Consider the following 15565-nt stretch of genomic DNA (forward strand, 5'->3'; position numbering starts at 1 on the left):
CAGTAGGTCAGCAAAATACGCTGTGTGCTGGTCACGAACAACACCCCACCTGGCTTCCAGCTCTCTCCCAGGGTTTTTCTTCCCCTTTATAATACACAACCTTTTATTCCCACTCCATCATCAAAACGAAGGTACCTCCTCTGCTTCCTTAACTGTTTAATGTGGAGGAGATTGTAAATACCACCAATTCATAGTTGTTCCTTGTGTATAGCAAGCTGTCTTCATCCATCCATGCATTATTCATCCCATTATTCAACATTTGAAAAAAGGACATTTCATGAGGTTTTTTTTAATTCCTTTTTTTTTTTATTTGACAAATAGAGTTAGTGAGAGAGAAAGAGAATGGTCTTCCTTCCGTTGGTTCACCCCCCAAATGGCTGCTACGGCCGGCATGCTGCACCGATCCAAAGCCAGGAGCCAGGTGCTTCCTCCTGGTCTCCCATGCGGGTTCAAGAGCCCAAGCACTTGGGCCATCCTCCACTGCCTTCCCGGGCCACAGCAGAGAGCTGGACTGGAAGAGGAGCAGCCAGGACTAGAACCCGTGCCCATATGGGATGCTGGCGCCGCAGGCAGAGGATTAGCCAAGAGAGCCACAGCGCCGGCCGAGTTTTTTGTTTTTGTTTTTTAATTTCTTTTTACTTTATCTGAAAGGCAGAGAGAAAGAAAACTGTATTGCTAGTTCACTCTCCAAATGTCCACAACAGCTATAGCTGGACCAAGCCAAAACCAGGAGCCTGAAACAATCTGAGTGGGTCTCCCATGAGGTCGGCAGAAACCCAAGCACTTGAGTTATCATCTGCTGCCTCCCAGTGTGCACATTAGCCGGAAGAAGCTGGATCAGAAGAAGAGTGGGGACTTGACCCAGACACTCTAGTAAGGGATATGACATTTAACCACTGTACCGCCGGGACCTCTACATAAATGTAGAACCAAATGCTGGCGCTGCTGGGCTAGGCAGGAAGTGGTACTTTTACTTGGGAAGCACTGCTTCTCTGACTGCATCCTCACACTGTTGCTGGGAGTGAAAATGTGTGCACCTCTCTGATTAGTTAGCAATGGAAACTCTCACAAAGAGGCCGGAGCTGTTCTGTCTGTTAACAGGAGACTAATTGTACCCATTTTAAATCCTTTGTCACCTTAGGCTAATCACAAAATAAATGCATTGGGCAACAGCAAGGTTTCAATGCCCACTGAACTGTGAATTTCTCAGTCTAATTCATATTATATTCCTACTACCCTGTATACCCAGGCACAAATAGAAGCTGGAATGTCTCCTTTTTTTTTCTCTTGAAACAATTTTAACAGAACAGTGAAGTGTTCAGCTGCTAAGTGCTTACAGTGCCTGGGCAGAAAGGGCTTCATAAAAAGAAAAGACTGTGGTAAGTGGAAGCAGAAGGCTCTATGAAGCAATGGAATTTAGCGCTGAGAAAACAAGCGTCCCCAGAGTGTGTACTCACAGTGTCAGAGTGGCCATAAATATGCCAGCAGGCTTTGTGGAGGGCACTTTGGCAGTGAACACCAGTATAAAAAGTGTGACAGGCAGTTTCACCTCAAGGAAGGAGTTGTGCGTGTGGAGAACATGGGGTAGGGGAAGAACTTTTCTCTTACCCCCTTAAGTCCAGTGACTGAGGCCCTGTAAATTAAGCTGACAAAACACAGATTATCGGGAGGGGAAAAGATTGATTTCACTTGCAGTGGAGGGCCTCACAGAAAGGAAGTGAAAACCCTGAAGTGGTTAGACTTGAGAATGTGTATACATTTTTAACAAGGAGTGATAAACTGTGGGGACCTGACAGGGCAAAAAGGAATTTGAGCCTCTAGGAGCGGTATTTGTGCGAAGGTAAATAAGAGGGGGATGGTGCTGGAACATAAGCACTGTTTTAGTAAGGTTTGTTTGTACAGATTTGGATCAGTGTCAATTGCCTGTCTCCAATGATAAGAATGTTTTCCTCTTACTGGTACAGGGGAGAGCACCTTTCTGATAAGAAATTTAGGTCCTGCTTTTAGTAGAAAGGGGGAGGGCAAGGAGTCCTTACTGCATATGCTATTTCCCAAAGGCCTTCAGCTCAAAAATGACTCTGATGCCACAGTGGCATGTTTTGGAGTGGCATATTCTGACTTCCTTCAATAGATATGAAAAGATATTCTGCCCAGAGATTTTATGAGCGTTAAGTCATCTAAATATCCACTAAAGCATGGGAATTTGGCCTAGCAGAGTTCGTTACTGAAATGCCTGGGTTCAAAACCCAGCTGCAGCTCCTGACTCCACCATCTTGTGAATGCAGACCTGGAAGGCACCAGGTGATGGTTCTAAAGATTGAGTTTCTGCTACTGACCAAGGAGACCTCAACTGAGTTCCCAGTTCCTGGCTCTGGCCATTGCAGGCATTTGGGGAGTGACCCAGAAGATGGTAGCATTGTGTGTATGTGTGTTTGTCTGTGTCCCTGCCTCTCAAATAAATTAACAATTTTTAAGAATACAGATAGGAGGGCCGGCGCCGCGGCTCACTAGGCTAATCCTCCGCCTAGCGGCGCCGGCACACCGGGTTCTAGTCCCGGTCGGGGCGCCGGATTCTGTCCCGGTTGCCCCTCTTCCAGGCCAGCCCTCTGCTGTGGCCAGGGAGTGCAGTGGAGGATGGCCCAGGTGCTTGGGCCCTGCACCCCATGGGAGACCAGGAAAAGCACCTGGCTCCTGGCTCCTGCCATCGGATCAGCGCGGTGCGCCGGCCGCAGCGCGCCGGCCGCAGCGCGCCGGCCGCGGCGGCCATTGGAGGGTGAACCAACGGCAAAGGAAGACCTTTCTCTCTCTGTCTCTCTCTCTCACTATCCACTCTGCCTGTAAAAAAAAAAAAAAAAAGAAAAAAGAATACAGATAGGAATAAGGCCTGTGCTGTGGCAGCCGATTAAAGCCCTAGCCAGCAGCACCGGCATCCCATATGGCTTCAGTTCAAGTCCCAACTGCTCCACTTCCTATCCAGCTCCCTACTAATGCACCTGGGAAAGCAGTGGAGGATGGCCCAAGTCCTTGGGCTCCTGCACCCAAGTGGGAGACCAGGAAGAAGCTCCTGCTTCCTGGCTTCGGATTAGCTCAGCTCTGGCCATTGCAGCCATTTGGGGAATGAACCAGCAGATGGAAGACCTCTCTGTCTCTACCTCTCTCTGTAACTCTGCTTTCAAATAAATAAAAATAAATCTTAAAAAAAAAATACAGATGGGGCCGGCACTGTGGTGCAGCAGGTTAAAGCCCCGACCTACAGCACCAGTATTCCATATGGGCACTGGTTCTGTTACCGGAGAAATTGGAGGGTTCTTCGCGCAAGAAAGAATTCAGGCGTGAGACAGTATTGGAAAGTAGAAGTAGCAAAGTTTATTAGGGAAGGGACATCCATAAGAACGGATGGGCACCTCTCTAGACAGTACCTGAAGAGAGTGCTGGTCTACATTTAGGCCAGGAGTTTTTAAGGAAATGGGTCTCTGTCTTCACACATTTCCTCCTGAAACAAAGGATTTTATGGCTGTAAATACTAAGAAGCTCCTATCTGAGTTTTCACCTGAAGGTATCAGACAGGAGGAAGCCTAGCTGGGTTCAGAGGAAGGGTGAGCAGGACCCCCTAGAGAATGGGGTGTTTGAAATGCAGGTACTGGGCTGCATCTGGGAGATTGTGGAAGATTTGTCAGGCAGAAGGGGCGGGGACCCCCACCTGGCAGGTTATCAGATAGAAGGGGGCAGGGCAGGATGTGAACACTGGGCTGCCCCTGAAGCATTATTGGGATGACTTTGAGATGTAGATGCATATGCTGTCTTCTCCAGAGGCCTTTGTCATACACACATAAGCTCATACCTAACTTCCTACCTAACAGTTCCGAGTCCCAGCTGCTCCACTTCCAAACCAGCTCCGTACTGATATGCCTGGGAAGACAGTAAAGGAAGGTCCAAGTCCTTCCTGCGCCCACGTGGGAGACCCCAGGGGAAGCTCCTGGCTCCGGAGAGGCTCGGCTCCATCCGTTGCAGCCATCTGGGGAGTGAACCAGAGGATGGATGACCCCTTTCTCTCTCTCTCTCTTTCTCTCTCTCTACTTCTCCCTGTAACTATTTGAAATAAATAAAATCAAAAAAAAAAAAAAGATATTAAGGGGGCCGGCACCGTGGCTCACTTGGTTAATCCTCCACCTGCGGTGCCAGAATCCCATATGGGTGCCGGTTCTAGTCCCAGCTGCTTGCTCCTCTTCCAATCCAGCTCTCTGCTGTGGCCCGGGAAGGCAGTGGAGGATGGCCCAAGTGCTTGGGCCCTGCACCACATGGGAGAAAGGGAGGAAGCACCTGGCTCCTGGCTTCGGATCAGTGCAGTGCGCCTGCCGTAGAGTCCATTTCGGGGGTGAACCAATGGAAGGAAGACTTCTCTCTCTCTGTCTATAACTATACCTATCAAATTAAAAAAGATATTAAAAATAATATTACTATTATGAAGACTGAAGTGTTTCTTTTTTGATGCTGTCTTATTATCGCTTCTTTGCCTTTTGGCTAAAATCAAGTGAAGTGTTACTTTTAAAATGCTATTTTATGAGTCAAACTGTTGAAAACACTCGGTTAATGTAGAATAATCTTTACCTGTTCTTTAAGCAAGGTGAAGGGAAGAAGGTGTACCCACAGTCAGACCCATGTTCACCCTGTTGCCTTCCTTCCTCTAACTGGATACCGAATGTGGTGGTTGATACACAGCTGTTCTCCAAGTCCAGTTCTCTCCCCTTCCCAGGCACTTCCCGGCCCCCTTGTGGTTGAATGGAGTCCTGCCGCTAGTTCTGGCTAATCAATTGCCAGTGGAAGTGGGTCATGCCTGGGCATTGAATTGCCCATGTGACACCTTCCTCAGCGTTTTTTCCCTCGGACCTGGTGACATTCAACACGGTGGCCTCTGCCAGCCCGAGACCCTGAGTGACTCTGGTGGGAAGAGCCACGCTGCCACCCCACGATGGATGTATACTGAAAGGGAAACTTGCGATGCTTCAGGCCTCTAAGAGGTGGGGGTTTTGGTTACTGCACCATAATTTAGCCTCTCCTGGTGTTACACTTTATCCTCTTGGAACTTAGTTTCAAGTGCTCCAGAAATCAAGACCTGTATCTTAAGAAGCTTGATCTACTCATTTGTTGATGTCAGGTCTTCTAAGGAAGTGTCTGTTCATTCCCTTTGGCACTTATCTTGCCAACGGTACAAGCAGGCTTAGGTCACTGCTATTGATCACTGTACACTCTTTCATGAGGTATATAACAACACTGAAAAGATAAAGAACATTTTTAGTATTTTTTTAAGTTATTTGCAAGGCAGAGACATAGGCAAACACAGATCTTCCATTCACCAGTTCACTCCCTAAATGCCTACACAGCCAGACCAGAGCAAGGAACCTGAAATTAATCTAGATCTCCCATGGGGTCTCAGGAACCCCAGGACTTGAGCTATCACTTGCTGCCTCCCAGGGTGTACATTAGTAAGAATCAGGATCAGAAGATGAGTAGGAACTCAAACCCTGGCACTCAGATACATGTGGATTTCTTAACCACTGAGCCAAACACTGGCTCCAAGAGAAAGAACATGTTGCTGTGTATTTTAACAGTGCAGAGCTTGCTGCACTAACAGCATGAAGTAGGAGTACGGAGTGGAAAGCAGCTGCCACCAGGAGAGTTGTTCTGCTCCAGTCTTGAGTCCCTGTAGCAGGGCCGACTTCTATGCCATCAGTTCATGTGATTTCTGGGGCTTCCCCAGTTGCATTTTAATTGTGACTGGACAAAGAGAAATGAATTCAAGACCAGCAGGAAACACTGATTTAGAACCAAAACCAAAAACAGTAACTATGAATGTGTTCCGTCGTTTCTTCAATAAGATAGACTCAATTTGGTTATCCCTACCTGAAAAGTTGTGTGAATTATTAGAATGCATCTGTCTTAGTCCGTTTGTATGGCTATAATAAAGTACCACTGATATTTTATAGACAACAGAAATGATTTCTCACAGGTTCGGAGGCTGGAAAGCCCTTGATCAAGGCACCAGCAGGTTCGTCATCTGGTGATGGCTTTCTCTCTGCTCCAAGGTAGCACCTTACTGCTGCATCCTCACGTGGTAGAGCTGGGGAGGCAAGAAGGGCTGAACCCTCTGGAAGCCTCTTTTATTAGGGCCTTAATCCCATTCATGGGAGAGGAGCCTCATGTACTAATCAGCTCCTACAAGCTCCACTTCTTAATGTTATTGCATTGCAGATTGTTTCAATATGAATTTTGAAGAGACACAAATATTCAAGCCATAGCAGCATCCATAAGAGAACCTATAGAAAGCTCTGCCCCGAGGTCCACAGTGAAGGGCTAGGTGTTTTGCCACCCCAACATCCCATATCAGAGCACCTGGGTTTGAGTCCTGACTATTCAGATTCCAGCTTCCCTGCCAATGCCGATCCTGGGAGGCAGTAGTGAAGGCTCATGTGGTTGGGTTCTTCCCTCTCACATGGGAGACCAGGGTTGGGTTACTGGCTTCAGCCTAGCTCAGGCTCAGTTATTGCAGACATTTGGGAAGTGAACTAGTGGACTGAAGCATTTTCTGTCTCTGTCTTTCCTCACCCCCACCTGTCAAATAAACTAAAAGATATTTTTCTAATCCACAGAAGATAAAGCAGTTTTTAAAAAAATTTTATTTATTTGAAAGGTAGAGTTACAGACAGTGAGAGAGAGAGAGAGAGAGAGAAAGAAAGATCTTTCATCTGCCGATTCACTCCCCCAAGAAGTGAAGCTGAGTCGATCGGAAAGCAGGAGCTAGGAGCTTCTTACAGTTTGGAAGAGGATCAGCAGGAACTAGAAGGGGCACCCATATAGGATGCTGGCGACGCAGGGCAGGCAGGGATTAACCTACTGAGCCAAAGCACTGGCCCCCAAACAGTAACTTTTTAAATTTATGCAGTACCCAAGATAACTTAGAAGGTGTCTGTCATTAACTCCCAACTGAGGCAGTTGCCCCTCAGGGAAGTGCTCCGGGGCTCTATGGACCTCTGTTAGCCAAGATCTGTGGAATGGAGTTCTTTGCACAAGAAAGAATTCAGGTGTGAGACAGAGTATTTAAGCCAAACAGCATGATTTAATGAGGTAGGGCATCTGTCAAGAATGATGGGCACCTCTCCAGACAGAATCTGAGGGAGTGCTCAACCTTTCAGACCAGGTAAACAAGGTTACATACTTTAATGGAGAAAACAAACCTGACAGGCCACATTGCAACAAAGAACTGAGAGCTGAAATACACCTAACAGAGTAGGCAGGTGTCTCAGGAAAGAGTTAAGCACTGAGAGAGACACCTGACACACCAGGCAGGCATCTCCACCAAGAAGAGCTGAAAAACACCTGATGGGCCAGGTGGGCATCTCAGGAAAGGGCTGAGTGCAGTCTGTGGGCCAGAGCTGTGGCGCAGTAGGTTAAGACTCCGCCTGTACTAACGGTTCGTGTCCCAGCTGGTCGACTTCCAATCCAGCACCCTGCTAATGGCCTGGGAAAGCAATGGGTGGAGGTGTGAGAGAACTCCTTTGTAAGGTGTGTGTGTGTGTCTCAGGGCCACTTCTGCAGTGAAGTCTCAGGGAGCTGCCCGCATCCTTACTATCGGCTCAAAGGCAGCTAAGTGTTAGGACAGTGTTGTGAGGCCGGTACAGTGGAGCCATCTTAAGGGCTCTAACATACCTTCAAGCTATTTTTCTGGTGGTGGGGTTGCAGAGTATAAGCTAGATACCAGGAAGCAGCTTGGCTGTGAGCAGGCCAGCAACTAAGAAGAGAATCACCTAAAGCAGTGTGGAGTAAACTTTAAATCAATTCTAGATTATTTATAATACAATGCAAATGTTACATAAATAGTTGTTATACTGTATTATTTAGAGAATAAAAACAAGAAGGAAAAGTCTGCAGATGTTCAGTAGACACAGTGTTCCTTTCTTGAATATTGGTTGACCCCATGGCTACAGAACTCAGGGACGGAGGAGGGACTGTTTGGGAACAGTTCTGAAGTTTTAGAGACAGGTCCTGGGGCTCTAGCAGTTCCTCCTGCCTCGGGGCAGTCCAAGCTTATCTGGGAGGATCTCCTCCCTTCTTTACAGAACAAAAGGGCATTGTTTACCAACAATGGACTTTGTTAAAAGTAAATGCTGCAGTGCCCTTTGCCCTGGGAACAGAGCTGGAACTCTCCAGTGCAGAAGCTGAGTGAACTCCACTCCTGACTGGGTGTGTGACTTTGAGAAGTTACTTAACCCCTTGAAACCTCTGAGTTTCCATCATTAAAATGGGCTTAAGAGCACTGAATAAATAATATGTTTGAAGTGCAAGTACATGGGGCTGGTGCTGTGGCATAGCGGGTAAAGCCACTACTTGCAGTGCCTGCATCCCATATGGGCACCGGTTCAAGTCCTGGCTGCTCCACCTCTGATCCTGTTCTCTGCTGTGGTCTGGGAAAGCAGTAGAAGAGAGCCCGAGTCCTTGGGCCCCTACATCCACGTCGGAGACCTGGAAGAAGTGCCTGGCTCTGGCCTTCGGATCAACCCGGCTTCAGCTGTTGTGGCCATTTGGGGAGTGAACCAGCAGATGGAAGACCTCTTTCACTCTCTGCCTCTGCCTCTCTGTAACTGTGCCTTTCAAATAAACAAATAAATCCTTTAAAAATAAATAAAGTGTTAGGTAGGAAGTCAGATATGAGCTTATGTGTGTGTGACATAAAGACCTAAAGAGAAGACATCTATGTCCAGCATATGCATATGCAACTCAAAGTCACCCTGATAACTTCCAGGGGCAGCCCAGTGTTCGCATCCTGCCCTGCCCCCTCCTACCCTATAACCTGCCAGGTGGGGGTCCCCGCCCCTTCTGCCTGACAATCTTCCACAATCCTCCAGATGCAGCTCAGTATCTGCATTTCAAATACCCTTCTCGGGACTTGCTCTGATCCCTGGGTTAGGACAGAGCCAGCTAGGCTTCCTCCTGTCTGATACCTTCAGGCAAAAACTCAGAAGCTTCTTAATATTTACATCCATAAAATCCTTTGTTTCAGGAGGAGATGTGTGAAGACAGAGACCCATCTCCTTAACACCCCCCCACACACCCCAGGCCTCAACTGGACTGCGTGCTCAGCCCTCTGCCTCTATGCTGAGGCCCCACCTGCCTGCACCGGTGTAATCTCTCCACTCAACCAGGTAACCTCGCTCCTCTCTCCAGTCCGAGTGACTGAGCACTCTCTCTCAGGTCCTGTCTGGAGAGGTGCCCATCTGTTCTTATGGATGTCCCTTCCCTAATAAACTTTGCTACTTCTACTTTCCACTACTCTGTCTCATGCCTGAATTCTTTATTGCGCGAAGACAAGAACCCTGCCATTCACCGGTAACAAAAGTACAATATTTTATCTGTACTACTTTAGGACTAGACCAGCTTCACGCATGTGTGACCTATACAGTCACACTGGGAAGCAGATTCAGAAGGGCCTGCCTTGGGTTAATATTCTGTTGCTCACATATTGATATTTAATTTTTTGTGACAGGCAGTTAGAGAGAGACAGAGAAAGGTCTTCCTTCCGTTGGTTCACCCCTCAAATGGCTGTTGCAGCCGGCGCACTGAGCTGATCCGAAGCCAGGAGCCAGGTGCTTCCTCCTGGTCTCCCATGCGGGTGCAGGGCCCAAGCACTTGGGCTATCCTCCACTGTCTTCCCAGGCCACAGCAGAGAGCTGGACTGGAAGAGGAGCAACCGGGACAGAATCCAGTGCCCCAAATGGGACTAGAACCCAGGGTGCCAGTGCCACAGGCAGAGGATTAGCCTAGTGAGCCGCGGCACCGGCCATTTAATATTTTTTAAACACAGGGCCTGTTCAATTTTGCACCATACCAGACATTGCAAATTAAGTAGCTGGTCCTGCCAGCAGGAGAGGCCCTCCTTTTGTTACAGGAAATGGATGGAATGGAGGTGTTTGTCTTCACCCAAGAAAGAATTCAGATGTGAGAGAGTGGTGGTAAGCAAGGTGGCAAGGTTTAATGAGGTAGGGCACCCATCAGAACAGATGGGCACCTCTCCAGACAGATTTGAGAGTGCCCAGTCATTCAGATTGGGGTAAAGCTTGATTACAAAGTTTAAAGATTCATTTATTTACCTGAAAGAGTTATGGGTGGGAGGGAGGTCTTCCATCAGTGGTTTACTCCTCAGGAGCTTGGAGCTCCATCTGGGTCTCCCATATGGGTGGCAGGGACCCAAGTACTTGAGTCATCTGCTGCCTTTGTAGGTGCATTAGTAGGAAGCTGGATGGAAAGTGGAGCAGTCAGGAATTAAACCAGTGCCCATATGGGATGCCAGCGTCACAGGCAGTGGCATAACCTGCTAGGCCACAATGTGGACCCCAATGGCTACAAAATTAAATGAAGAGAAAACACTTGACAGTCCAGGTGAGCATCTCAGCCAAGAGCTGAGAGCAATACACGTGAGAGAACAGGTGGGTGTCTACGTAAAGAGCTGAGCACATTCAGACTAGGCTTACAAGGTAATGGGGTCCAGTTCTCACCATTTCACCCCCCACCCTCTTCTGGACAGAGTTTGCTGGGTATGAAATAGGTAAAATGCTTCCCAAGGTTTTATTACCTAACATTAACAGATTCCTAGCCCTCCAGGCAGAAAGGATTCTCCTGGGGTGCTTTCCTTAGGAAGTCTGGGACACCTACAAAGTTACTAGGCTGCGGGCTGGCCGCTGTAGTGTAAAATACTGGGCTGCTTCCCAAGCACCCTTCTGAGGCTGCTAGAAGCTGCCACATTCCTTTCTTCGGGTGGTTTGCTTTCCTTAGGCTTCTTTCACACACTGTAGGCTAATTTCTTTCTTCCTACCTAAGGCTTTCACCCGGACACCCAGGTTCTGGAATCCTAGGACCTCTCAGAGATTCCAGTAAATGGAGCTACGTTAGCAATGCAGTGCCACACGCTGGGGGAAGCGGAGGGAGAACTTTGGTCCCAGGCAGTAGTAAAGCCATAATAAGAAGTCTGAGCCTCCTTGTTCTGCCCTGCCCACGGGCCCAGGAGAGCTCTTTAAGCAAGAGGCTCAGCTCATTCAGCAGCAACCCTGGAAGGCCACTTTAAGTCTGCCGCAGTTGATCCCTATAGGAAAATGGGATAACATGTAATTTAGGAGTGGTACAAGCTGCAGGAAACCAGCCATTATTTCTTTGCAACAACAGAAAGTTTTTTTGATATTCTAATTTTACTTTAAAAATTATTTATTAATTTAAAAAGAAGAGAGACAGAGATAGAAATCTATCAACTGATTTACTCCCCAAATGCCTGCAAGAACTGAGGCTGCACCTGGATGAAGCCAGGAGCCCAGAACTCAATCTGAGTCTTCCACACAGGTATTAAGCCAGCACCTGCTACCTCCCATTAGCAGGAAGCTGGAATCAGAAGCAGAATCAAGGCTGAAACCCAGGTACTCGGATAGAGAACACAGGTGTCCCAAGCAAAATCTTAACCACTGCACCTGTCAAATGCCCACCCAAAATGTTCCCATCTTTCAAAATGCTTTTAAGTTTATTTTAGCTTGATAATGGGGGCAGGGATCAAGGAATTGAGAAGAAAGACATTTAAGTGAGTAAAACCATTGCTGCAGTTGCCTTTCACTACACAGAAGGAGTTATTTTAATTTGATATAAAATCTTACCTCTGCACATAACCATCATAGAACATTTCTTTCCTTTGTCGGTGAGTGAAATGAAGCCTTCATCTAGCAAATCAAGCAAGCAATGTGCCAAGTATGAAGTAGTGATATGTGAACCGTGTGTGATAACTGGAACATACTATCTACAATTACCACAGCCTGCAATTGTGTTCCAACATTCTGCTTTTCCTCCTTGGCAATGAAGTCACACAGGCACAGGCCCATGCCCAGCCTCCCCAAAGAAGAAAGACACCTGATTCTCATTACTCTATTCTGAGGGCTTCTGTAAGAAGTTAATCAAACTAAGGAAAGCCCCACTGACATACACTCTGACACAGAAATTTATCTTAATTAAAATGCCTAAATGAGCTCTCTGTTTTAGAAAGAGGATAAATTACTTAAGACAGGTTCTACTTTATTTATTTTAAAGGGTTTTACCTTTTAAAACATTTATTTTCATCTACATGAAAGAGTGACAGAGAAAGAAATTTTTCATCCACTGGTTCATTCCCCAAATGTCCACAGCTGGGCCAGGAACTCCCATCCAGATCTCCCACAGAGAGGATAGAGAGCCCAGGACGTGGGCCATCATTTTCTGCCTTCTCGGGTTAACAGGAAGCTGGATCAGAATGGAGTAGCTGAGACTTGAACTGGCACTCCAATATGGGAGTCCCAAGTGGCAGCTTAACCGGCTGCATCAGAAGGCCCACCTCAGTCATTAACTGATTGGGGCCAACACTGTGGTGCAGCAGGTTAAGCCACCACCTGCAGCACTGGCATCCCCTATCAGAGAGGCAACTCGAACCACAGCTGCTCTGTTTCAGATACAGCTCCCTGCTAATGTGCCTGGGAAAGCAGAGAAAGATAGCCTAAGTACTTGGGCCCATAAGTACTTGTGGCCATTTGGGGAATGATGGAGGAGAACAGATGGAGGATCTCTCTCTGTCTCTTCTTCTTTCTAAGTTACTCTGCCTTTCAAAGAAATAAATCCGAAAAAATATATATTACTAACTGATTAAAAATACAATTTAAAAAAGAATCTGGGGAGCAGGGATTTGGGGCAGGTGTTCAGAGGCCAGCTGGGGTGCACACATCCTAGATCAGAGGGCCTGTTTCAAGTCCTGGTTCCTCTACTTCTGATCCAGCTTTCTGCTCATGCACACCCTGGGGGGTAGGAAATGAGAGCTCAAGCATTTGGGCCCCCACCACTCCTGTGGGAAACCCGGATTGAGTTCCAGGCTCCTACCTTCAGCCCGGTGCAGTGCTGGCTGTTGTGGGCACTTGTGAAGTAAAGCAGCAGAGGAAGGATCTCCAAGGCAAATATTTATTTATTTGAAAGGCCAAGCGACCAAGAAAGAGTGAGAGAAATAAAGAGAAAGATCATCCATCTACTGGTTCACTCCACAAGTGACCACAGCAGCTGGGGCTGGGCCAGACTAAGAAGTCAGAAGCCTCAAACTCCGAGCCTCTCATGTGGGCAGCAGTGGCCCAAGTCCGTGGGCCATCTTTCACTGCCTTCCCAGGAGCATCAACAGGGAGCTGGATTGGAAGTAGAGCAGCAGGGACTCAAACCAGTGCTGGCATGGGATACCAGCATTGCAGACCGCAGCTTAACCCACTGTACCACAGTGCAGGCCCTTCTGTCTTTTAGGTAAAATGAAATCAAATAAAAATTTAAAAAAGAGAAATTCTGAAAATGTCTACATCAAAAATTTGATAATATTTCACTACAATAAAAATGTAACAGTGGGGGCTGGCGCTGTGACATAGCGGATAAAACCGCCACCTACAGTGCCGGCATCCTATATGAGCGCTGGTTTGAGTCCCGGCTGCTCCACTTCTGATTCAGCTCCCTGTCAATGGACCTGGGAAAGCAGCGGAGGATGGTTCAAGTCCTTGGGCCCCTGCACCCACGTGGGAGACCCAGAAGAAGCTCCTGACTCCTGGCTTCGAATCAGCTCAGCTCCGGCCACTGAGAGCATTTGAGGAGTGAACAATGGATGGAAGATATCTCTGACTCTCCCTCTCTCTCCCTCTGTAACTCTGCCTTAGGCAGGCAGGGAGGCAGGGAGGGAGTTAACAGTGGCTACCCATGGATGCTAGATTCTTTATTATTTATTTGTGGTTTTTAGTTTTTATGCAACAGATTTTGAAAAGTAAATAAATGAAATCATGGTTAAAGAGAAAAGAAAAAATAAAGGGCCCAGCACTGTGGCGCAGCAGGTTAAAGCCATGGCCTGCAGTGCAGCCATCCTATATGGGTGCTGGCCAATTCATGTCCTGGCTGCTTCATTTCCAATCCAACTCCCTGCTAACGCACCTGGGAAAGCATCAGAAAATGGCCCAACTCCTTGGGCCCCTGCACCCACATGGGAGACCTAGAAGAAGCTCCTGGCTCCTGGCTTCTGCCTGACTTAGCCCCAGTTGTTCTGGACATTTGGGAGTGAACCAGAAGTTGGAAGAATCTCTTTCTGTCTCTCCTTCTCTCTCTGTAACTTTGCCTTTCAAATAAATATGTAACATATTAAATAATTAAAAATAAATAAGAAATGAAGCCTGAGACAACCTGAGACTTTTTGCATGGCAATCTGATTCATTCCAGACTGTAGCTTTCCCTCCTTCGGTCTCCAACTGGAGGCAGCTTTCTGGGTCACTTTTTGGAGTCCATCCTTTAAAGCAACTCTGCCTTACTTTCATAGGGCAGGGAGCCAGAGCAGGAACGTGAAATAGTGAGGCTGTGAAACAGCATGAGTATTTCAGGACAATCTTAAAATATGAAAAATGACTTTCTGCATTCCAACAATAATGCCAGGAGTCAAGTCTCGAAGGAGGAAGTTTTGGTCTTAACAGTGAAATCTGGAAATGGCAGAGCAAGCACCACACTTGAAAGATACCCTGCGAAGATTCCTTTCGGCTGACAACGTGGAGTAGATTGTGGTTCTTTCAGTGATATATATTTGTAGGTTACCATGGACCAAAACACAGCACCTCCTGTAGTGTTCACTTCCCCACAGTTCCAGGATGAGGCACCAAATCTGCCCTTGTTGCAAGCTGTCTGCTGACTAGCAGTCTCTTCCTATAAGTCAGTGGGACTCCTCTGTGAGGATCTCCTAGGGTGCCCACAAAGGGGAGCTTCCCAAGGATCACCTAAGGCTACCCGCGATTATAAACACAGGTTCTTTAGAGGAGGGGCCGCTCAGGTGAGGCAGTCCTCCAACAAACAACGATATCATGCTATGCTTTTATTCACACCAAGGTATCACACACTGCACCACACAATCTAATATTGTCAAGCGGTTATGGTGGGAGACATATAGAGGAAGAATCTTAGTCACAGGGTCTTAGGTGCACTGCCCTAGTTAAGGAACCAGTCCAAGTTCTACACGGTCACTGAACGCAGAGAAATATGGTGGGGGGGGTGGCGGAGGGCAGCCCCTCTGGGCTGAACTTAACAAATCTTCACAGCTTTGTGTCGGTGTTGCTTGGGTAGGTGGTCCTGAGCCGCCTGCAGAACTGGCTTGGCTAGGCACAAAACACTGGTCTCACCTGAATTGGGCTCCCAGAACTGGAATTCCCAATCAGGCAGCTTTCTCGGCTGCTTTTCCCTGAGTCTCAGTGGAGAGGTCCCGTGGACAAACCAGCTCACTGGTGTTTACAACTTGTTCTTTTCTTCCCTATCAACCCCTCTGTCAGCAACAGCAAGGTGGCTACAAGCTAACACCTTTCCAAGAACTTATTCACTACAATACTTTACTGAAATGGCATCAGCTTGTTCACAATGCTACACTTATGTCAAATTAGCTGTGTATCCTAAAACAGCTTAATATCTATTTATTAATATTTTGTGTTTGTTTTATACACAGATTCTACATCAGCTTTTC

Source organism: Oryctolagus cuniculus, chromosome 10 (genome assembly GCF_051225735.1).
Source record: "Oryctolagus cuniculus isolate XC-2025 breed Fujian yellow rabbit chromosome 10, ASM5122573v1, whole genome shotgun sequence".
In the NCBI taxonomy this organism is placed as follows: domain Eukaryota; kingdom Metazoa; phylum Chordata; class Mammalia; order Lagomorpha; family Leporidae; genus Oryctolagus; species Oryctolagus cuniculus.